Here is a 25,591-nt window from a genome sequence, read left to right as displayed (position 1 = left end):
GAGACACAAACACACAAATCAAATACATACTGAGAACACTTACCCCAATCCTATCTCACTTAAGCTCTGCACCACATATGGCCCATTACCAGAACAGTCGCACAACTCTGGACAAAGTTATATCTTTACAAAGAGATTATACTATAATCACAAAATATACTTGTTGGCCATCTTGGCAAAACAAACATACCCCCTCTTAGTGGTATATAACATTGCCCAGTGTTGGGGGACTCTATGATAAAGGAATATATGTGCTGCATATTTTCTTGCTGACCGCATCACAAAGTTTACCAAGTACATCTGGCTTCTGTCAAATCTTGGAAAACAGAAGCCTAGAAGGTTGTCTGAGACTGGACTGAGGAACATGAAAATCAATGTTGTTGATTTTAGTTATGAGAATAAAGTTACAAAAATAAAAGCAGTTTGATTTTCATTTTTGCAGCATTGAACAACCGCCTCATAATAATATCAATAAATTGTTTAATTTCTATAGCTGCCTCAAGAATAATGGAAACACTCAGACTGGAAGTAAGGAGTAAATTTTTAACAGTGAGAGTAATTAACCATTGGAACAACTTACTAAGCGTGTTGAATTCTCCATCACTGACAATTTTTAAATCAAGACTAGATGGTTTTCTAAAGATATACTCTAGGAATTATTTTGAGGAAATTTTGTGGCCTGTGTTATACAGGAGGTCAGACTAGATGACCACAGTGGTCTCTTCTGGCCTTAAAATCTATAAATCTGTGAATACAAAAAGAAATAAGAGCTCTCTCAATAAAATCAGACCTGCCTCATCTGCATGAAGAAGGATATCATCTTTGTTTCTACCTCTTTCTTGGAAGTTCTTTATTTCTGAAAGGGCAGTGGGCAAAATAGTCTCAGAGTATGCTGGAATAAACTGAAGATTGGCTAGCAACACTGATTACATCACTCCCACTGAAACGGTTCAAATTGGAAACCAACCAGCTCTTTGTGGGGGGAAGCATGCAAGTAGCTATAAGCTGAAGAGGAAAATCAGTAGGTAGTGTTTCAGTGAGTGGTTCTCCAGAGCTCTGCCCTTCACTGACACCTATAATTATCTAGGTGTATTTTGCTATTGGAATGTCAGGTGTCATTGGCGGAACCTGAAAACATGAATAGACTGAAGAGCTCTTCGTGCAGTTTGATTCCTTCCACCTGATCTACTCCGCTGTGTTATTATTTCATGACTTCTTTTCTACTCCAGTATTTAGACAAATTCATGGAGCAAGTTAAACCCTGCATAGCTCAGTAAAAGTGTATCATTTAATGCTTGATTTGAAGTGGTATGAGAGGCATTTGAGTGGTATTAACTTTTTCAGAGAAAGGTTATGTAATATGCCTTAGCCTGTCTGAAACAGCAGCCTGTAGGAATATACAGTGCCAAGGTACTGGATGACAGAAATGCCAAGGAAACCTTATATGATTGTCTTATTTGAGGGGAACAGCACTGAACAACTTAACAGTCTCTAATGAAGATCATGACTCAAAATGAAGATGAACATTTTCATATATAATGTAACTCTCCTTTACAGTTTAGCCATCCCCAATCTCCCCACCCCCAAACATTCACATAGGGAAAAGTCATGTGATTTCTTTTATGTCTGATGTTTTGACAAGCGATCGGTAGAGTTCTGGAGGGCCAGTTCTCCTTTTCTTTTAAATTTGTGTTTGACTGCTCATGAAAGGGGATGGAATGGGTACTTGGTAACTAGATTTTGCTGTTTTTCCACAGACTTGGCAGCAGGGCAAAGTTCCCTACCAAGGTCAGTGCTAGGAACCCTAGGCAAGAATATTTTTTCCCTCCTCCCAATACTAAAACAAGGAAGTTCTTATAATAAAAAGTGAATAGGGGGCCCCCTTGAGCTACTCGGGGCGATAAACAATTGCTTTGTCTGCTATGCCTGCTAGTGCCAGCTCTGTTCCCCACATTACCCCATCAATGTGCCTCAGCTCAGACCTGGTTGCACCAAAGATGGGTAAAATGTTCACAGTTAAACCCCAAATCACATGAAATTTGTCTAGTTTCAAGTTTTTCTGTGAACCTGAAGCTTGACTAAGGTTTGTAACAAGGTTGAGCTGAGTTTTACTTGTCTTTGAACCAGTCCTCCTTCTCCTGTACTCAAAGCCATGCTCCTGCCCCAACGAGTCCTGATGACCTCTAAGCCTTCTTGGGTATGTCCCAGTGTCCAACATACCTCTCCCTTTACTCAGATGTCTTCTAGGAGTTGGGACTGGCTGTCTTTCTCCTCAGATATTCAGAGTGTGCCAGGAATTTGCTCTCATCTTCCTCAGGCCCCTGATAGACTTCCCCGTCCTACTAATCCTGGAAAGGATCAAGGAGGAAAGGAAGGTCATGCAGTTTTCCCACCCATTTCATCCTGCAACAATGAGGCAGAAAAGCCTCTGACTTTCACTACAGCTTGATCCTGGAGCCAGGTTTCTCTAGTTAACTGCCAGAGGTTGCTTCAGGACTCCAGGCACAGACATCTCATGCCCCAGGTTCATATTGAGCAGGTAGCAGTGGGAAAATGAGATTTTCCTAAAAACATGCAAGTTTTGCAAGGTATTTTTAATGAAGTGGAAAATTCATGTGAAGCAAAAATTCCAATTTGCTGGCCTCCCCAGCAAACCAAACTCACCTGTCTCTGTTCATGAAATCTATGTAGTAGGCTGCAGACCAGAAACGGATTCACCCAGTTGGCAATTTAAATCAACTTCACTCAATCCTACCCAGGCTGCTAGCAACGTCTACAAGATAAACCATATGCAATGAAGCTGAATAAGCCAAAGTGTCCTTGCTGGGTGGGTTTTTTCTGACTCTCCGTTGTGGTCTAGTGGTTGAGTCCAAACTGTCCAACTGCATTTTCCTGAGAGGCTAGCAGCCAGTACTCTTCCAACCAACATCTCCCTTTCTGTGAGGGAAGAAGCAAATTAAATATGCTAGCCTCCTTGAATCTACCTTGGTTGGCTGAGAAAGTAGGGAGCCCTGTCCTGTCCTACACTACTATGGCTTCCAGTCCTGAGCCCAAAACAGAACAATAGCCTGGTTTTTTTTCCAGACACCAAATATCACCCCAGGACCACTTCCCCACAACATCTGGCTCTGTCACCCCCCAAACTCCTGGAACAAGGTAGTCTGACAGTGAGGCTTTCCCTGCAAGTTATAAAAGGCCAGTATACTTCATTACAATCCACATAACCCAACATTCGTGGTTTCACACAAAGGTAGAAGTGACCGTTCTTTAGGGCTGAGATGGTGTCTCAGTGTCCACTTCCATTCTGTTTTTAGCCTTTTTTTCTGGGATTACCAATTAGGGTGACAACTAGTATCAATTATGATGGGAGTTTTCTGAGGTGGACATATGTTCACAGGCACTGGACTGCCAACATATTTCACATCAGTCACTGGACAGCCATTAACAAATAATGACTTCGGGTCACTTTAGCTCGGAACTAGATTCAAACTACTGACCAAGAGGTAAAAGGCTTCTCATTGAGTTACCAATCCCTGAGTCATTCAGCCCCCTGAGTTCTTTTAAATGGCCCTTTATGCTGTTATGGATTGAGACGTGACCCACAGCATTCTATCATTTCATGTTTCTGGAATCATTGCCTGGGAAGACTAACAGAGCAGTTCTTTTGTATAATAACTCTAATACATTTTTGATGGAAAATGAACTGGGCATGCACAATAACCTTTTTTTAAAATGAAATAAGTCTGTTCTTTTAAATTCCTTTTTCCTAGCCAAGGCATAACAGGGGTTAGTGCACAGAACAGACTAATTGCCTACATAATTTCATTTTATGAAACAAAGGCCTTTAAAAAATTATAGGGTTACATAAAAGCATCCGAATCCACTAAGTTAGCTTTGTTTTTCACTCATACAATAGAGGCAGTAGTTTAGACATGTTGTGAGCTGTAAACATTTTCTTGGGGGAAGAATATGTCAGAACTTTCTTTCACAAGGGCGAATACTACCTTGGTGTCTGATTATGTATTTCCCATTATGTTGTCATGTCTGCTTTAGATCCTCTGTCATATTCCTCTGCAATAGGTATTATTTTCCTTTTTAACTGATAGGGCCCCATCCTCTGAGCTCCACTCAGTAACCCAAGCCTCTCCCATTCTCTTCATTAGCCTCTGTCATCATTGAATGTGTGTTGATCCAATCCTTTCTCTGGTGGCAAAAAGATGAAGAGAGGTCCTTCTGTGTTCCCCTCAGATCATGAGGCTGACCAGTAGAGAACACTGTATTTCTCCATAGGGATTCTTTCAAACCCTTGATTGTCACCAGACCAGCCCATAACAGAAATGTTACTACTAGCTAAGCCATAATAGTTTTCTATTTGGTTTTGCTGTCTCCCAAAATTAACAACAGAAGGGGAAAGAGTGGACAGAAGGAGAGCCAAACACAATGATACGAATTCTAAAGCTATAGCATTATTTAGAATACTCTGTCAAAAATACAAGTTCCCTATATTTGAATAGGGACAGGTTTAACGTAATGAGACCTTGGTGACTTAGCACCCCCAATAAAAAGCAATGGAAAAAAAGTCATTGCAGATAAATAACCTATTTACTGCTAACCCAGAACATTTCCTCAGCACTAGACACCAGGGAACAAAAAGGAGCCCAAAGGCCTAGATTTGGCTTCAAGATCTCTGCTTGTACAGTGCTGCTCTCCAGATAATACAGAAATAGATTTATTACGTATATTTGTCCAACATGTTAGGGTACTCTACTTTAATTAAAAGCACAGCCAACCCTTGATAGCATCATATTGCTGGGACAAAATAAAATGTTATTATCCACTCGGAGCTCTTATCCTGGCTGTCTGGTATACATGGTGGATTAAGAGAGGGGAGGGCAATTTTGAAAAATTGTGGTACAAAAGCCAGTCTGCGATTTTAACTGATTGGATCTTATCAGCTCTCCCCATCAGCGTGTCTCTCTCTCTCTTTCTCTCTCTCTCTCTCTCTCTCTCTTTTTTTTTTAAAAGTACCACACTAAGGTGGCAACATTCTTACCTCGGCATTTTTCTTAATTTTCTCTCAATGAAAATACACAGATGTAAGCACTATTAATTATAGAGTGCTAACAATGTAAGCTAAAAGTTGCTCAGAGTTCTGCTTAGAATAAGCCTGGAAAATAAATAAGTAAAATAAAATAAAACCTGATTATTACACCACTCAGCTTGGCACAGCAAGGCTGAATTTCATTCGGATCTCACATCATATAAAGCCAATCCACCTAAATCTCCTAGTAGCCTGGGTTATATCTGAAAGAGGCAACTAAGCTCTAATATCAAATATGCCGGACTTTCTCTCAAATACCTTCAATTTAATGCCTGCATTAGGTGTCATAGTCCGTATGTTAAATTCCCTCCCCCCACACACACATGCACATGAGCGTGCCAGCTTTTAAAAGTTTTGGGGGGTTAAAATATATAATTAAAAACTGTTGCTTATACTGTAAGGTCCAATTTCTTGTGTGCTAGGTTAGGCTGCAGCTTGCTGTGTTGCAAATGTCACCAGCATGTCATTGTTAGGGCTGCACTGCATGCCGGTTAATCTGTTTACTTATGCAATGGTGGAAATGTGACCTGGCTATTGTGGTGATTAACAGAGTCAAATATCCTCACATTAACTAGTGAGCTGGGCAATCAGGCTGGATTATTGTTACATTCAATTTAAATTACACTGGCATGACAATCCTGAGGTATTTAGTAACGGATTTCACAGCACAGATATGCTTCATGTGTAATGAATAAGCAATAAAAGGAGAAAAAATAAAATAAAAAGGTATTTTATGATCTTTGTGAAAAGTTTATGGAGTGTAGCTGGCATGAAATTCTATAAAATGAACTGGCTCCAACCAGTCCAACAACAAAAGCATGCATTTTTCTTCCTGCTGCTTATGAATTATTATTACTGAGTCCTCCTATGTTTACCCATTAGCATTAAACCCTTCACAAAACTGTGATCCAAAACTGAATTCTTCTTAATTGAAAATGCCCCCAGTATGCTGGGAACAAATGAGGGGGAGAGGAGAGGGAAATGGAAGCAGCACCACAATAGGCCAGTTCGCTCTGGGATATCCAGAGGGGGTGGCTTCACTGAACTCGGGTATTATTCAGAATTCACAGTCGGACGATAGGAAGGAAAAGAGCAGGGTTCTTTCAGATTGTTCTGCACTCTGACATACATATAATTTAAATATTTAGCCACCGGTGTGCTGTTGCAGTGCGTTAGCCCACTAGCACTACAGTGCATCAATCCTGCTCTGTGTATGACTTGCTGACTTTGACCTGTTTTATGCTCTGTGACTGAACAACACATAGCACTTTGCTAGGGGAAAAAAAAAACAAAACACACTATGATCTCAACATACATTGGTTTCAATTAACTTTTAACCATTTGATTGCACTAATTCTGGGCTGCAGCTAGCTACTGCAGAGCTGACTACATTGATTTTGAACACAATGAGCTGAAGAATAAAACAAAACATATAAAGATCGACATTTTCACAAAACAGTCTTTTCTCTTTCTACTTAAGGAGTGTATCTTGAATCTTTCCCCCTTCAACCTGCAAATATTTATTTAGGAGGTTGCTGGATGTACCTCCCCACTCCTGAAATTCATTCTTAGACAAGTTCTGCTGGCTTCAAGAAGTAAGGACTTCAGGATTTAGCTGAATATGATTTTGCATTTACTAGGTGTGACGTTAAGGGGAGAGATACTATGGCAATATTAAAAATGGCTTTTATTAAAAGGTTGAACAATCAGTGAATGACTGATTTTGACAAAATGGTGGCTAGTAATAGTTACTATAATGCTTTCTGCTTGTAAAGAAGGTCGAAGACCTAGAAATGCAGGAAGTGGAACTTTTTCTTCTTTGTAATGCTATGTGGGTAGGCGAATCATTTCAAGCACTGGAAAGGACAGTTGTGAAAATAATGACATCTAATTTAATTGGAAAACTGAGGTAAAATAGAGTCAAATCAGGAATTATTCCACAAAAGGGATGCATAAAAAGAAGGTGGCATGTAGGGTGACCAGATAACAAGTGTGGAAAATTGGGATGGCGGTGGGAGGTAATAGGAACCTATATAAGATACAGCCCCAAATATCAGGACTGTCCCTATAAAATCAGGACATCTGGTCACCCTAGCGGCATGTATGATGTAACCTGCAAAGGAAGTTCCTCAGAATCCAGAGAACATACAATAGTAAAGAAAAAACATCAAAGATTGACTCACAGTAAGTCAATGTATTAAGCAGCAACCTTCAGCCTCTAGACCCAGTGTTCAATCCTACCCCCGTCAGAATCACTGAAAATCATTCTAATCACATGCTTATTGGTGCTCCAAAATTGAAATTCAACTCTGTTCCTTGTGAAAGCTAAGATGCTTCTCCAGTCTAAGGAGTTAGTGTCCAAGATCCTGTTCAGGCATGACATGAAATGAGGATTAAGAGCAATACAGCTTCATACTCACATTTGGCCAAGGTTGAAGATCACAGCTAAATAGTGGTGTTAAGCTTTTAATTAAATGGAGCACTCTGGTACTTTATGATTCTTTTCACCTCATCTACATTAGTCTCCCTATCAGCACCACATACTGGACACATCTACTTCTGTTAGGTGTTTAGGCACCCTCCTTGAAAAATTTGGCCATAAAGTTAGACAACTATATCCATATTTAGACACTAAGGTGACCTGATTTTCAGAGTTGCTGATGTCTAGCCGAAGTGAGTGAAAAGTAGAGGTGCATAGCATCTCTGCAAATTAAACCTACTACGTAGGTTCCTAGATACAGATTTAGGTGCCAAATTTTAGGGACCCTCTTTTGAAAATGCTGACCTACATTTTTAATGGTGGCAAAGCAAGGCCTAAGTCTAAGGAAGTCCCAGAAGCTCTAATACCTTTATTCCCTCCAGATGTGTGCTCTGTCATTTCAGTCATGTGCATCTACCTGTCTGGTGACATTCAGAAAATTAGCTTTATATTACTAAGCACTTTATCAGACTTGCCACCTGTTAACAGTTTTTCACACTGAAAGTGTATGATTTATAAATATTTACCCTGGAGAAGTCAGCAACCTGCAGACCACTGAAATTTTACACTTCATCAGCCTTTGTGCTATAGTTAATGCTAAACAAACATTTCTCCCCCCTTGGAATTTCCTAACTGAGGCCTTTTTGTTTTAAGTTTTTCATTTTCAGCCCATCCTCCCACTTCCCCAAACTACTATTCTGTTCTGCAGTACAGTGCCTATGCTGTGAAGAGGGCAGAGCAACCCTTTTGCCGCACAAAGCTAAGTCCAGCATTCAGACTCAGTTGTTTCTGTAGACAGTGATAAGAATGGGTCATTTTGCCATTTCACCCGTAGGCAGTTACCGTCGCTAGAGATTTTTTTTTAACATCCTTCCTCCCCATAACTGTCACTTGAGATGAAGTGGGATGATACAGGACAATATGGCATGATGTTCTTCTACCAATCAATAGCATCAAAAGTCTGCAGAAGTCATCTGACCAGAGAGTCACTGCTGTGTAGGAGGTGCAGATAGAGTGCCAAATAGCAGATGCTTATTGAAGATTCTAATGATTTTAGCTAGAGAATGGATCCCCAGGTCCCTTAATTCTGCAGACTTTTCTTTTAGAAAATAGCAATAAATAAATCTTATGCTTTCCCTCTGTTCAAAGTTATCTTTAGGGCTTTTCTGCCTCCCTGTAACATAAAATGATATTGTTTCACTATGCAAAATAAGAATATTATGCATTATCTACCCTCCTGTGTTCAGGACACACTAATTCAATCCAGAACTATCCTATCAGATCAGTAAAGTTAATAACCCCAAGCGACCAAGGCATTAATACTTTATCCATCTCATCTGGTAATGTATCACACTTCCTGCTTATAGAAAAATATAGAGACGTTTGTGCAGCAGGCAGACTAATCCTAGAAGCAAATATACTAATATCCAGATCTAAACTATGTATAACATTACAATATATAAGTATATGTGATACTTTTTTTTTTTTTTTTTAAATAAGCCCTCTGCAGTAAATGTCAGTGATATAAAAAGTAGGTATGGAAACAGAATACAACTGGGCACTTATTCAGTATGGTGGAGATTGGTGACTCACTCGGTTGACTCAGCTAGTCTCTGACATTGCATAAAGATACATGGTTAAGGAAAATGATGTAAGTAAAATTTCAGTGAAAACATAACCTTTTCCAAATTCCATCTTGCTATAAATTCTGTCCCCAGTATAAATCAGTATCAGTTACATGCATTGCAGGCAGCTCCCCAGTTGGGAACACAACCCCCTCCCCTTTTCACATTTTAAAGGACACTGCTTTATGCAGAGAGAGCAATAATTTCCTGAAGATTCATGCTCGAGGTAATTTGACATATCTGGTGCTGCCGAAGTTTAAATGACTATAAATAAAAAGGAAACAGTGTGTCTGTGCTGCTGTGTGTGTGGTGCCGAGGCAGTCGGAAGAGTCAGATGCTGTGGACAGCCAGTTCATGTGCTTCGAGGCATCAAATTTCACTCGGACTATTGGCAACAGAGGAGTTTCTAAACGTTGTGCAGGATTTGGAAAGAGCCCGAAGTCATTGCAAACATTTGAGAAGGTGACACTAATACCTTTAAAGGGCTTCTTGTCTTAGCAAGGCTATTCCTTATCATTTATATAGTAAAACCATTCTTCGGATGTCAGCAGCATGGGCTGACTGTTGGCCGGAGTCTGACTTGGAGGTCCGCCTTGGTTTGGATGAGGTCCAAGCTATTCTATGCGGGGGAAAATATTGCACCAGGTTCCTTAAGGAATCCGAATGTTTTGCTCATTATACCTTGAACTTCCTCAGCGGAGAGCAACAACTTAGTTTGCTCGGGGGTAAAATGAGTGTAATGTGAGGAATAGGCAAAGGAAAATGATATTCAGAATGGTGAGCTGTATCTTAGCAAATAAACAAAACTGTAAAACAAATTTTTCAAAATGGTAATACTTGAAAAGTGTATATATATTTTGAGATACTGCCTGAATGTAATTAACTAGGGTCTGAGGTCCCCTCTTACCTTCATAGGGAGATAAGATGAGCACTTGGTGGAACCAAACTTGGGGAACATATATGGGGTAGCATTGGTCTCCCCTTCCTCCTAACCCAGAGACGGCCCTGTGTAGGGGATCTGCAGGGTTTAGGCTCCATTGCTAGGAAAGGTGAGTTGGGCAGATGAGGATGAGGCTGGTAGACAGCCACGTTTTACTTTTCTCCACTTTGAGAAATGACTTTGTCCTGCAGAAGACATGCTGTAGGGGAGCCAAAAGATACTTGGAGGATATGGGAGCTAGTGTGCAGATGGAGGGCCTCTGAGATCTGCAAAGATCTTGGGGATCCATTACTTCTGGGGGCCAAATGCCCTATTTGGTCTGTGATAGCTCTGGGGATTCGTATATCAAGACCTTCACTTTTAGGTCACCAGTTCTGAATCTGGCCTGGGTCAGCAGCAACCAAATGTTTTCATGCTCAAATACTCATTGAAATCAGCTAGTGGCCCCAGTGCTGTACTTAATAGTCATGTCCACATTACAGAAGTCACTATCTTGCACCTTTTCACACCCTAGTTTGAAGCCTCAAGAGAGATTCCAAGAGCCAAATGGGTGTAGAGATAGAACAGTTCTCAGCCGGTGCAGATAATGGTTTTAAATCAGTGTTCAAGAACACTTGCCCTCCTGTGACCTGTGCTGTATCTTTGCTGGGGATTAGTAGAGGACATCAGTGACCAGGGATGTCAGTCTAGCACCTTTCATGAGAAGTTTTTTTTAAAAAAAGAAGCCTAGACATTTTACTTGAGCATTTTTTCAATTTCGAAATAAATACAAAAGAAGAGATTTTTAAAAGGTACAGATGGGATTTGGGCACCTAATTGCATTTGTGCCTTTGAAAATCTTCCCTTAAATATACAGTGGGATTTTCAAAAGCGCTCAATGTTGGTCTAGTTCTGCACCCACTGCCTTCAGTTATAGCAGAGCTAAGCCACCAAAGAGATCTTCTGGAAATCCCACTCAACTGCAAAACATATCTTCCCAAAACATTACGGTAGCAGCAGATTCAGGATGAAGTAAAATCCCTGGTTTTCATAATTTTTTTCTACAAGTTTCTTCTGAGAAATTTAATGAGCATACACAGATGATATTAAATAGCACCTAACAAACCAAATATATCCTTCCTTTGCCACTGAATGAATCCTTCTCTAGGCAGTGCAACTTTTGTATAAACATGAGACTTAACTGTGCGATAACGTATTTGTTCCAACTAACAACTTTTCTGAGGCCGTCTGGGCTTCAGATAGACAGACATCAAGCCCCCACTGAGCAGCAAGTCCACAAAATGAACAGCATCACTTTCATATAGACTAGCTGCCTGCTTTAAATGCCAGCACCTTGCAATAGATTCTGAGATTTTGGAGCTCAGTGTGGGACACTGAGTTACTTTTTATCAGTGTGCTTTTCAGTTTTTACATTTTGTCTGAGGATTGTGCTACTAATTCACTGTATTAAAGTTTGCCCCTGAGTGTTTTGCATGGCTTCCTTTTCAAAACAAAAGTTTGTTCTTTCACAGGAGCCGGAGCAGTGGGAAACTACCAGATAGCCCCCTTCGTGGCCGTTCTCCCGGAGAACTTGAGATTTTTGTCAGTTTTCCCAAGAACTTGTAAAGTTGATCCTTTGTGAAATATTAGCTTATTAGCCAACTCAGTAGGCCTGATTCTGATCTTACGCATATGTCATTTCATTGACTTATATGGAGTTGCTCCTGATCTATTGTGAGAAGAATCAAGTCCAGCTTTTCTTTTTGTGTGGGATGCAGGGGCAAACATTTATCTTACCTTGCAGGAAGATTCATGGTTTCATTCATCTGGCCAGGGATTGTCTGATTTTACTATTTTCACAGTGAAGTTGCTTTTAAACTTTTGAATAGTGCCTCTTCGTCTGCGGTAACCTGCCTTTCATTTTTAGCGGAACTACCACACAAAGTTCTCCCACCAGCAAAATGGGAACTCTTCCACACAGCCATCGTTGTAACTCTGTATTTCAGTTACACCTCCAGTGCTTCTTGTTTAGCAAGACTGACTGCTGAAGGGTGCATTTAATTCAGATTCATATATAACGTAGGTAAACAGAAGAAGTTCTTTATATTATAGACATAATTGTGGACTTGGCCTACAAATCTATAGTACAAACCTTTTTGTCCCCAACAAAAATGATAATTTTTAAGACAGAGGTCCAGGTAGAGAAACAATAATTACAGTTAATGATGGGTAAAGCTCTATTTTTGGGGATTCACAAAACCTGCCTAAGTTTGTGAACACTCTTTTCTACTAGTTTGATCTCTCCCCCCTGCCAGGCTGATTTAGTTTAAAAACTAACTTTTTTAGCTAATGGTAGTCTTTGCTTTATATTTATCATCATCATCATCATCACCATCATCACCATTTTTACTTTTATACATTTCTATAATGCTCAACTCTCTACCATTTTACTGTCATTAGAGACAGAATAACTCCTTATCCTAGAGGCTAGAATGTCTCTTTTCTTCTCCTATCTTTATTTATTTTTCATTCTCTGTTCCATTTTTCACCCTATTTTCCTCCTGTCTCTCATCTCCCTGCTCCCTGTTTCCCAATCTCACCTAAGTGGCACATGAACCCTGCAAAGTCAGAGTTTGATATGAATTTTCAAGTGGGTTCAAAATTAGACAAAATGAGTTTGCATGGCCACATTTACAATGTTAATTAAATATACTGGTTGAACGGTGCCTTTTTATTTCAATGTAACAACAGTCATCTTAGGAAACTATTCTTTCACAAACAGCGATAAACATTTTCTGAGGTTGCATTGCTGTTTTTCTTAAAGTAATATGCAACATTGCTACAAGCAATTTGTTGTTTAAAAGAACTGATTAGCACAGTTGTTGTCCATCACAGTATGCTACATTCCCAGTGTTAAAACATTAGCCAAGTGCTATCCTATAACCATTAAACTACCTTCAGTTTCAATCAGTTTTCTAACACAGCCTGATTAACAAAGTTCTGTTTACCCATATGGGATAAGGTGACTGACCAGATGTTCTGATTTTAAAAGATCTGTTGGTGTCCCAGTGATTTCCGCTGGGACACTGAATTGTCCCAGATTTTCCTGCTGAGAGCTTGAGCAGCACAAAAGTTGCTTGCAAGGTAAAGCTCCTTCAGCCACTAAGGAATTTGGAAAAAAGGATTAAAGGAGAATCCCCCTCAGAGTTGAAGATTCCTCTAATATGGCTCAGATTAATACATGAATTATTATAAATGGCTCTATTGATGTCCTTTGCCATAAAGACCCTACCAAAAAATCAGACAGGGAGCAGCACAGAGTAAGTTAAGGAAAATATACTGTTTTTCTCTTTGAAGAGCTATCGCCATACCAGATGAAGATCTCTGAGGAATTCCTAATATGCTTTGCTCCACACTAATGCGTATGTATGTTTGTGTCTGCCAGGGGGCGGGGGAGAGGGGAGAGAGGAAATCCTCTTTGTCCTGTGAAGTGCATCACACAGACCTCCTGTGTTGTAATGTAAAACTGTCAGGGTGGCTAGAATGACCATATGCCGTGAATGTGAGTACTGTGCCTGTTTAAATGTAAATTCCCCCTTTATCAGAATAAAAGAATATCTGTTTAATATGGAATGAAGGCAGCTTGGCAGGATCTGCACTACTTCAGGTAAGCCAGAATAAACAGTAACATTGATTAAAATGAGCCCCCTATTCTGCACCTGTCATGTTCACCTCCTTCTCCACAAAGGCCACACTTGTTTATTTACCTGTAGAGCTGTTATAATATTTTGCTTTCTAAAGAGATTTGGAAGCCACCTACCTTACCTTTGGCATATTTTTAGAAATAAAGCACTTTATGCACAAGTGCTGGGGCTCATTGTTCTGCTCCACAGCATGGAAAAGAAGATGAATCAAGAAGCACAGGATCCAAACAGAAATTATTATTGATTTAATCACATAATCAGCAGCAAACACTTCAGGCTAAGATAGCAAATCCATAACAGCCTGCCCACATAACCACCCTTACAAATTTACCAGCAAACCACTGCGCACACTTAGCAAACAAGAAGAGCAAGGGTCACCTTCACTTGGCGGCAAAATATTGACATTCTTAAAGCTTAAATATGTTTTGAGTTAAGTGTTATCAATCAGTGATAAGAGTTGAATGTCTGTTAAACATAACTACATTGGCAGAAGGATTATAGAATGCTTTCTTGCCATAATCTAGAAGCATCTTTCAGACAAAACTCTGCTTGAAATCAATTGTGCACAAGGAGCTGCCTGCTGAGACCCATTCAGTGTCATACAAAAGAAGAGAGAGTCTCCTTGTGATCTTTAACCATAACCGGTTATCTAATGAGACCAGGGCTTTAATTTCTTTTCACATCAAACATAGAATCAATGCTCTGGATTCAGCAATGTGTGTAAACAGGCCGTGAAGCCATCTCTTCAGATGGCAGCCAATTCAGCCTTCCAAGCCCCCTGGCATAGTTATTTCAATGAATCCCCCCTTTAGTTCCAGGTAACTGCTCCCATCATGTTGCTCCTGGTTCCTTCCTTGCGGATGGCAGGGCTAACTTGCAGTTGTCAGGCACCTCTAACTGGAACAATAAAACTTTGGGAGGTAAACTTTATAGGAATGCTTGAAAAAGTCAATATTTTTCAAGTTTCTTTTCTAATATCTTTAACAATCCTCTCTTGGCTTTAATAATTCCTTGAGACAAATAGTGCCATGATGTAAATCCCCTGACTACTTTACCATTGAACCTTCTGTTCTCATATACACCAATATAAAACTGGAGTAACCACTGATGTTTACTCCAGAATTTCACTGGTATAACTCAGATGACAATTGGGTGCTAAGATTACACAACAAATGAATGCTAGGAAAGCCCAATGGCATTCCATAGGGGATTAAAATCAGTTTCAAGAGGCCAGTTCATTCAACCCTTTTCCTGCTCTGGGATCTTTGGAAAGCATCAAAATAGGACAGTATAATTTAAAATACCAGTATGTATTTCAAAGGCAAATTATTTTTATTGAGGTTCTACAAATGATACAACAATATACTGACGATATGTCCTTCAGAGACCTGACCTGGATTGAAGAATAGAATCCTTCTCAGATTTTATATTGAGACCAATGCATACTGGTACAGGACTTTGGGGGATATAGTGACAGATGTATGGGTACCCACCCATGCAGAGCAGGCATGTTCAATGAAGCTGCCCTATGTGGGTCTGAGTGACTTGATATAAAGAACTTCCACTAACCTGTGGCATGAAAAACAGATGTGGAGCTAATACAATGAAATGCAAATTACCTAGTCTTAGTAACACAGAATTTGTTTGGATAACTAGGATTCTGTATTGGGAGTTAATGGCCAAAGACACATGTCAAGCAGTATTTTAGATAGGGAGGTTTAGACAATACAGGGCTAGATAATCAAGATCCTATTGTTATCAGAATGCACTTTTAATATACCAGAAACATATTGGACTTGATTTTCTGTTGCCCTCAACCTCATGTAGTCATTTACACCAGTGCAAAACGGGCATGGTACGTCAGACAAGTTTAAATAACTATACAAGTTGCAGGGCAAATGAAGAATTGGCTCCTGTATGTGAGCAACTTTTTCCTTGTGGGATGATTTCCCTGAAGCTTAGGCTGTCTGAGAAAAAAAAAAAATCGCCACAAGAAAGGAGGATTCTTGAAGCTTTGTCTTCATTCTCAGGCCCTAACTAACATGGTAGAGCACTCGGCACACCCATTGTTTTTTCCTATTAATAGGATTTAATTTTGTATTTGAAATTATGTATTTCACTTGTGTAAAACACCAAAACCTCAGTCAGTTTCAAGATAATATCTACAGAACTTAAAAGCGAGGCCTTGTGATTGACTATTACAATCCATCAACCATACACCCTTGCCATTTGCCTCATTTGAGTTAACCTATTTTCAGTGTAAAATATTGAGGCAGGAATGAAAAAAATTAGAATAAATTGTCTCCCCAAAGCCTGCTTTAGTAGGTAAGAAACTGGAAAGGAGGGGCTTCCTTCGAAACACACACACACACACACACACACACACACACACACACACACACACTGTTGCATATCAATAATAAACATGCCTGAAAAGTGATGAGAAATCAGTATTGGACACAATGATTTCTCTCTATTGTCCACAGAACCTATGGCCCTGATATTTCTCTCACCAGATTTAAATTGGTGTAACTCCATTTACTTCAGTGGATTTACTCCTCTTTTACACTGGTGTAAATGATATTAGATTCAGTGTTTGTCTCTTTACACTGGCCTCTGTGTAGGTCCTTTGATATTGCCATTGCTCTAGGAGTGATCACCCATATTTCAAGGTAGCTAAGGATAAATACTGGACAGAGCTTGTCTAAAGGACTTTCGCTCACAAAGTTTTTATTCACTGCAAAATTATACATTCATATTTATTGTGCATGATCTTTTGACTGATCAGTGCTTGAAAACAGAGTTACTTGGTAAAATGCTTCTTACAAGCTCCTTATTGGTTATGGATTGTGGGCCATTAAACTCCATAAAAGGGATGTCCTTTCAGATACAGAATATTATTGTTGTACACCGTTTACACACACTCCTTGAAACTCTCTCAGCTGAGAATCACTGAAACTTTGGATTTTGGCCTCACACTTCAACCCTTTAACTGAACATTTTTGGCAGGGGAGCAGGGTGACTGGGGCCAGTGGCCAAGACTTCCATTATGTCTTTCCCTGGCAGCCAATCGGACTCCCTCCCTACTTTTAGCTCCTCTGTTTCTTCCAGTTAGAGACCCAGAAGGGACTAGGGGAGGAGTCCAGTGCAGGCTGCTCTGAGCAGCAAGTAGGGAAAATAGTGAGGGAGGGAGTGGCAGCAGCATCAGTGTTCAGCGCCGCCTTCTGGTGGGAGGACGGCAGAGCAGAGCAGTTGCCGCTGCTGAGATCATAAGAAAAGATCCTGGGAGACAGGACCCTTAAAAGTACTGTGGAAGAGGGTCATGGAATGGAGTTTCTGCAGGAGTGATGGAAAGAATGCACTAGAGGAGAGAACAGTGGATATACTTCAAGAGGGATGATGGATACACATAATTAGACTGGAAACTCATTGGAACAAGGATCATCTTTTTGTTCTGTTTGTACATTGCCTAGCACATTGGGGTCCAAGTCTATGATTAGTGCTCCTACGTACTATGGTTCTACAAATAATAAATAATGGCAATAGTAATAATGCATTGAGGGCATGGAAAATGTGAATGGAGTTTGGGGAAGGGAGAATTGATGTGTTGATGTATGTATGTGGTAATTGATGGATTTTGGGGAAACATGGTTGTAGAGGAAAATTGTGGGGCCACTCATTTTATGATATATGTAAATATTTCTCAGGCTATTTGTTGAGCCCATGTAGGCAGTTATCAGTTCCTTGTTTCCAACTCTTGGGGGGAAAAGAAGAAAGAGAGCGGAAGTTATGCCACCAAAAGGGCTGATTTACCTTCTGGTGTCTTATTGCTAGTCTGACCCATGAGAGTGCTACCTCCTATATACATGTAATCCTATGCATATTTTATAATCCTATTCACTGTAAGGCTACTCAATCTTTTCTCACTAATAAGCTCCTCGTTTTTCTACAACTACCTGTCTGATTTGCCTCTGACTTTCCAGAAAAATTGTACCTTGAGAGAAGAGCAAAGATGACTGTTTTTAGGGAAATTAAGTTTGGACAAACTTTTCAGGGGAAGGAGAGTAGGTGCATAAGAGACAAAAATCAGTATTAGAATGGAAAAGAGTAATAGGGTTAATTACATTATCACTTCCATGTATCTCTATAGAATGATATTCATATAACCATTCATTTCTTCCTAGATTCTAAATCCCACAGGGAGAACCCAAAATCTATTCAGTGGTCCTGAGTGCTACATTTTTCCTTTGGAACATGAATTTGCCTGAGAGACATGAAAAAGCAAAACAAGAACCCAGTCTCCTCTGACCTATGTTACAAACTCCCCCTAGTGACTATGGGGCTGTGGATAATGTAAAGTTCAAGTTATTTAAGTTAATTTGGTTTGAATAAATGACTAACACATAAGCCCTACTGGAATCTGCCTTTTTCTGACGGCTTGTTATATTTTTATTATTCCATCCACTTCTGGGGTTTTGTTTAGGACCACTCCCACCTAAGCATGTGTTTAAAGTTAAACATGCACTTAAGTGATTTTCTGAATTGGGGTCTATATGCATAAATAATGCCATAGGGTGGAGATCAACGGTGGGGAACTTTTGGTATCATATGACATAGGAGAAGCTCTGTGGTGCAGATGGCTTGAAGAGGAACTGAAAAACAGAATTTAAATTACAGGGGTAGATTTAAGGGCAGAGCAATGGGTGTGACACATCCAACCCAAAGCTGCACCCCAGTCAGGAATAAGCACTTGGGTTTGAAAATTCTAAAATGTTGCTGTGATTTACAGTAGCAAAAGAGACTGAACATTCAGTTTCCTATCGTAGATTCTAGGAACATAATGAAAATAGAGAGAGTGGAATTAATATTGGATATTGATAATGGATTATAGTAATACCACTATATATTGTAATAGTGTTTTTCTCTATATTAGTTTTATTTAAAAATCTTTTTTATTGATTCACTTATTAACGGTAAATACCATAAAGACAATTACAATCAAATATAGATGTAAATCAAATAGATACTGTATAAACAAATGAACTTAATTTAGCTTCCCACAGAAATCGTTATGCAAGAATATCTAAAATTGCATAGGCATTACTAATGGAATATGAAAGATAATTACCATAAGAGAACAATGATACTAAACAAGGAAATTTGAACCTAAGTACAAATATAACAATTAAAAAAAACCAAAAACAATAAGCCAATAAAGATCAAAATTTTCAAGCTTGATCACCTAAATCTAGGTACCTAAATACATTCTCAGGCACATAAATAAATGTAGTCTGATTTTCAGAGATGTTGGGCCTCTCTAAAACCCATTAATATAAGTAGGGTGGGATCAAGCCCTAATTGCACCGGAAAAGGGGTATCAAAAGCAAGTAATTATGAAATACATTTACTATGGGATGACTTATCAATTTAACAGAACATTGAAAATAGTAAAGGAAAATAGAAGCACCACTCAAAAAACATCAGGTGCTGTGGTTTCTACTTGTTTTTCCCTATGTGCTCTAGACAATTTCCACAATCAAATTTCATTTTAATATTTAACTGTTTCACATGAAAGGTGCTTCTAAAGAATTCAGCATTAACATTTCCCTGTCTCAATGCATGCGGCCTATAATGTACTTTTCCATTACTGAAACAAGTGGAAGAAGACGACAAATACAACTAATATTAACCAAAAGAAGTTTAGACTTAATACACTAAAGATCCTTTCCAAGAAAATCATTGTCAGTTTTGTATTGATAACCCAACTTGGACTAGCTTGGCATTCTGTTTCACTTATGCCTCTCACTTTTTAGAAAATATATATATTCATAATTAGGTGCTATTTGTTAATTTGAAACAGTTCTACCACTTATTTTGTCTTTCTCTGCCCTCTTTCATCTTATGTTGTGGTCCAGAAGCTGAAACTCCTATTCTGCATTCTGACACCGAATACTGTGACAACGGGCAAGTCAGTGAAGACCCAATTCAGCAAGGTCCTGAGCACCTCGAGCATGTGGCAGAGTTCTTACAATTCCTGCTGAAGTCAATCAAAATTGAGGATGCCGAGCAATTTGCAATATTAACTCAATGTCTGTTTTAGATCCCACCACTGTAAAATGGGATTAATAATACCTACCACATTTGGATACTGTGAGGATTGGATATTCTTAAAGTACCTCCTGAATCTATGATTCTATGATAAAATGCTTCACATGGGATTGGGCCCTTAGACTGTACTCACTTTGACCAGGAGGCATTGAAAATTGGGTTGAAGCTACCTTCAGTCTTACCTATCCAACGGATATTCTGCTCCATAATTAAGTCTTGTCTATTTCACACTTCTAATGTAAAAAAGGAAACATCAAGAAGATTTTAGGAAGCACCTCTCCTCACCCATCAAACATTAGTGATGAGATTTTTATCAATATAATATTTAGGGGTTCAGTATGTTCTTTAATTTCTTAAAATGTTAAATAGGATGAGGAGAAATTGCAATCTATTATGGGTTAGTGTGAAATGGTCAGGATTTGACTTTTGATCTATATTGTGTCCATGGAGTTTGGTGAGGTGTATTTAAATTTATTAAAAGTAATCAGTCACCTTTCCTTTTAAATGGCTGATGAGACTTCTGGGACTGAAGGGTACTATCATTATCAATTTTATCAGTAATGCTCCAACAGTCTTTGCACAACAACCTTTGACATTACATAAATAAAGAGAAATGAATACAATTAGCAGGTTAAAAAATAACTCCAGTAAAGTGGGCATTTTCTTCTAAGTCGCTTTATCTTTGCAAAGCATGACGTAGTTAGCACTGGTGAACCATTTATAGAAAATGATTTGGTTAATGTAGCCCTTTGATTTGTTCATGAATTATCCACAAATGGACTATATTATTTACAGAATTGTTGAGTGTTCAAAACTGTTCACTGAATACTTTATGCAAACACATTTCAGTCTAAGGGTTATTCATGAACTGTGCAGGGTCAAGCATGCTTTCAGTTACTATTTATTATTGGTCATCTCAGTGTGTGATATGTGATTAATTCACCTGAGACAAAGGATATTGTTTATCCTGATTGGATGACCACAGCTAGATTGCAAAGAGATATCAAATGAACTGTCCAAACTTCTGGACTGACTCTGTGTGAACATATCTTATCTCTGTACAAATATCCACAAGATTTTTACATCTGTATGAGACATTTGTGAACAAAACATTGTTTGTACTAATGTTCATGGAAAACAAATGAAAAGGGTGATTGTAGCAGGTTCACATCAGCACCCCTTGCTACTCAGGTCCTCTGACCCACAAACCATGTGAAGATCACAGCTTCGTGTTCCTACAAGAGCTCTTTATTCACAGGCTTTTCCTACCACCAACTATTTACAAATTCAGTCCAGGCTCAGGGGCCACACAGTCTCAGCCCCTCACTCAGGGCAGCTCCAACTGTGGCTTCTCCCTCCCATGCTGACCACTCACCCCTTCCTTCTTCCTACTGCTCCTGCTACCCCCCCCCCTGCTGTGAGTCTCTGGCAAAGCCCCCCTAGAGCTCCTTCCTGTGAGCCTTTATAGCGCCAGTCCAATGAGTGTAACATCTGCGCTCTGTTAGCCCAGTCCCTGCAAGCTCACTCAGCTGGCTCCACTCCCCCTTTGATTAGGGTTCCGGGGCAGAGGTCTGGCTTAGCCTTCAATTCTCAGCCCGCACCCTGTCACACCCTTAGGAACCACCAGATTCAGTTTTCCCTGCCCCCTCCATCCTCTACCCAGAGGATCCTAGTGGGGAAGGGCCACCCCCTTTACGGGGTGACTTGCAGGGGTCTCATTCTGGGATTCATATAGCCCCCACCTGCAGAACGTACACTGCGTTGGGGCTGGATGGCTCCACAACTCGGCTGCCTCCCATAGATCATCACCCCAATCTTCCCCTGCTCTTACACCCTTCATCTTTCTGCTGGGATCCAGGGTCTGTCCCGCCCTCCCCCAGGACCGCTAGGGCCTCGGGTTTCTTAGACACACCCGGGGTGACCTGGGCCACCTCACTCAAGGTCGTGTCAGTAGGGGCCCTGCTGGCCCTCTTTCCTCTTCTACAGGGCTACTTAGCCTTAGCCTTCAGTTCTCAGCCAGCACCCTGTCACAGTGATGAATATCCATGAAACAAACCTGTGTGTTTTATTCCAGCAAATGTTTGTAAATACTTTTTGCAGTATTCATACATCAGTAATATATAGGAATATGGCACTTTCTTTGTGCTGGCAAGATAGGAAGAGTTGTGGGATGGGAGCATATCTATGTCTAAAACATTTTAAGACTAGTTAAGAGCAAAGCTGCCAAGTCCTGAAAAACACCTCCTGTGAGATGATGAGCACTCACCAACTCCTATTTACTCTCTTGGGAATTGTAGCTACTCAGTATCTTCCAGTTGGGGCTTCTTTCACATTTGCCACTATTGCAATTTGTTTTCCCTACAAACGTACAAACACATTTTTGATTGCAAGGATGTTTTCAGAATGAAAATGTCTTGTAAATAATTTGGTGGAAGATGGGTTCACATGAAGTTTCCTGGTCTCATGCTTAGCATTTTGCAAGCTCAGGCCCTAAACCCACTAGTTTTTGCAAACATTTACAAATGCTGATACAGTGGCTACATCTTCCATGAAGGTGGGGCAGACTATTATTTAACAATCTCAGTCACCATTTTCTGCTGGTGTTCCTTTTCAGTGGTATCTTGTTGTCATAACTCAGGCCAACCTCTCATGGTCTTCAATGTGAGGCAGGAGGAGGACTGCAGGGATGGGCCCTTTATTTTTTTTTCTGTTTCTTAGTTAGGTGTCATAATGGTTCTGAAATGCAAAGTTTTGAACTAGATCCTAAGTCCCCCCGTCCCTTCATTCACGGATATTTGGAGTCAGAGTTTCTGTTAAGGATCATTATATAGATAAATCTGAAACAAAAAGACAAGAGATAAGAATGGCCCTACTAGGTCAGATCAACGGTCCATCTAGCCCAGAATCCTGTCTTCTGACAGTGGCCAATGCCAGGTGCTTCAGAGGGAAGGAACAGAACAGAAGCAATTATCGAGTGACCCATCCCAAGTCATTTAGTCCCAGCATCTGGCAGTCAGAGCCTTAGGGATATCCAGAGCATTAGGTTGCATCCCTGATCATCTTGGCTAATAGCCATTCATGGACCTATCCTCCGTGAATTTATCTAATTCTTTTTTGGAACCAAGTTATACTTTTGGCCTTCACAGCATCCCCTGGCAAAGTTGCAATCTGAATATGAACTTCTCCAGGATTTGGGATTCAGGGTTTCAATGTGGGCCAGTATCTGGTTAAATTAAAATGAGTGCATTCTTATCATAGCTACTTAATGTTACAGATTTATATATGTATTTGAATAAAGCCTGGCATTGCTTAATTTTGTACTGGGGGAAAAAATATGATCTAGGCAGATGATGCATCTCTTTGTTGAAACACAGACACAAGGAAAAAAACATTGCTACATACCATCAGACTGGGTATAAAGGTAACACCTGCAGTATTTGTGCATTAGCAGAGCAGGTTCTTCTTAAAATATACCTATTGAATTAGTTCAATTTCATTTGTAAAAATGTGTCTCTTCCTGAAATTGTCAGTGATATGATAAAGCTAATTAAGACATGCATGGTGTTAACAGTTTCATTAGAGGAGATAATATTGCAGAAGAAAAATAAGAAATCATTATGATGAATGCCTCAACATTACATTACATGTTAATGAAGTGTAAATGATCTAATTATTTTTGAAAGAATACAGATTCGATTAAGCTGTCGGAATTAAATTGGAAGGGACAGCCTATTGTACTTTTTATGTACAGACAAGTTAGCGTTAATTAGGCACAATCTACAGGAACAAATGAGGCACAACTCTCAGTGAACAATCATGTATCCATTGCTCAAGGCAGGTTTCATAAAGAAATATATTAGGGGAAAAATTGTAAGTCAATTAAATACAGTGCTTTAGCAGTGGGAGGGAAAATGAGCAAAATCTCTGTTCCCTCCCCCCCGCACTTTAAATGTTTTTAGTGCAACCACTCTGCTAGTTCTGCTCCACCACTAGTTTTATAAATACTAGTTTTGCTGATGAGAAATTTTGATTCTTTCACCATTTACACCCCAAAAAAGACTTTCTGGAGCCTGCATGACTTTTTGGGTGGATGGTATTTTTATCTTGGACCCTGCTCCCTGATCTGACCTGAGGTCAGACAATGAGAAAAAATGTTAATAGTGGTCACTCAGCCCTGGAAGAGGTCATTACTTAGACTCAAGTAGGCATCATTTGGCCATCTCTGTGTGTGGGTTAGGAGTTACTTGAGCTAAACAATCGGAATGTATGGTTCATCATCTTTAGGGAATGGGATTATTAGGCACAGGCAAACAGTTCAGCTAAATGCTGACCTGAACTTTCACCCAAAGCCCAAATCAAACCTTTCTTCAGTTTCAAAAAGTCTGATAAGCTCTGCATTTTTTTCCATTTCAGCAGCCCCATACAATTCCTTGTACTTTCTGCGAGCAGAAGTGCTAAAATACCCTGAGAAAAGTTTTAAAAGACCTAAGAGATTGGATAGACCAGATAAATATTTAGGGAAATATTAGAAACGTGAGGCTCTTATTCTAACTGCATTACTGAACTTTGAGATGCACTCAAGAAGTCTTGCAAAATTTACAAGGCGAGGCACAACAATCTACTTTATTACCCTTTGTCAGGATTAATTGAATGATAATGAAAAATCTGTTAATATTTTCTTGTCTGTCCAAAAAAATCCCCTCCAAAAACGAAGCCTAAGAGAGCCAGACTAATCCAACCCCTCCCCCCCCCCCCCCTTTTTTTTTTTTTTAATAGCAATGTCCCTTCATGCTACTTTTTCCACAGGTAGGGCATTAGTACAGGGGAAAAGAGGTTGTATAATTTCTAGGAAGAAATTCTATTGTACATTCTTATATTTAGGCTTAAAACTGATCGTTATTAACAGAGATGGGCCTAAGCAACAAACTTTGTCACACTTGGGACTGAGCCCAGCTTTCATAAATCTTGAGAAGATTTAGATCCAGAGTTCAGGCCTATCACTGATAATAATGAATGAAAATAGAATCTGGAGCAAAACTCATTCTTCCCTTTACACTTACGTCACATACTTGTTCTGGCAATGGTCTATTAAAACAAAGTTATGTCACACAAGTTAGATAAAAGCATCACACATTTGTTTTTCTCTTAACTTCTGGCCATTTGAAAAATCAATTAGAAAAAGAGAAATTGAGCTGGGTCCTGAGGATCTCAGTGCTGGGGAAAGGAGTTAGGACTTTTCTCTTTCTTTCTGCCTCCAGATTGGCAGAATAGGAGTGGAGCCATCCTTGGATATTACTTCAGCTCAACAGTTTGAATAGTCTGTTTGGGTCCCACTTTCTGTGTGGGGGTTGGATCCAAGAGGCCCTCTGCAAATATAGAGGGATGAGGATTTTCCTCAATAGTGGAAATAATATGCATTGATCTAACTTTTTCCATCTGTTTTTGGTTATTCCATAAAACAATATAATACCTACAAGCAAAATCATGAATAAAAAACTACAGGCTGGGAAGCAGAAATTTTTATTGGAACCCGTTGCACTAGTATATATAATTTGTGCCATAAAATATAAAATATAGTATTTTGCCAGTAGTTTATAAAGGCATTAACAATTATTCTCTTGTCCTCCCCCCAGTGGATTCATAATATAATCTATT

The sequence above is a fragment of the Emydura macquarii genome, unplaced genomic scaffold, assembly GCF_026122565.2.
Source record: "Emydura macquarii macquarii isolate MOO-44397 ecotype Brisbane River unplaced genomic scaffold, CSIRO-AGI_Emac_v2 contig_431, whole genome shotgun sequence".
NCBI classification, from domain to species: domain Eukaryota; kingdom Metazoa; phylum Chordata; order Testudines; family Chelidae; genus Emydura; species Emydura macquarii.
Note: the sequence above shows the minus strand (reverse complement) of the source record.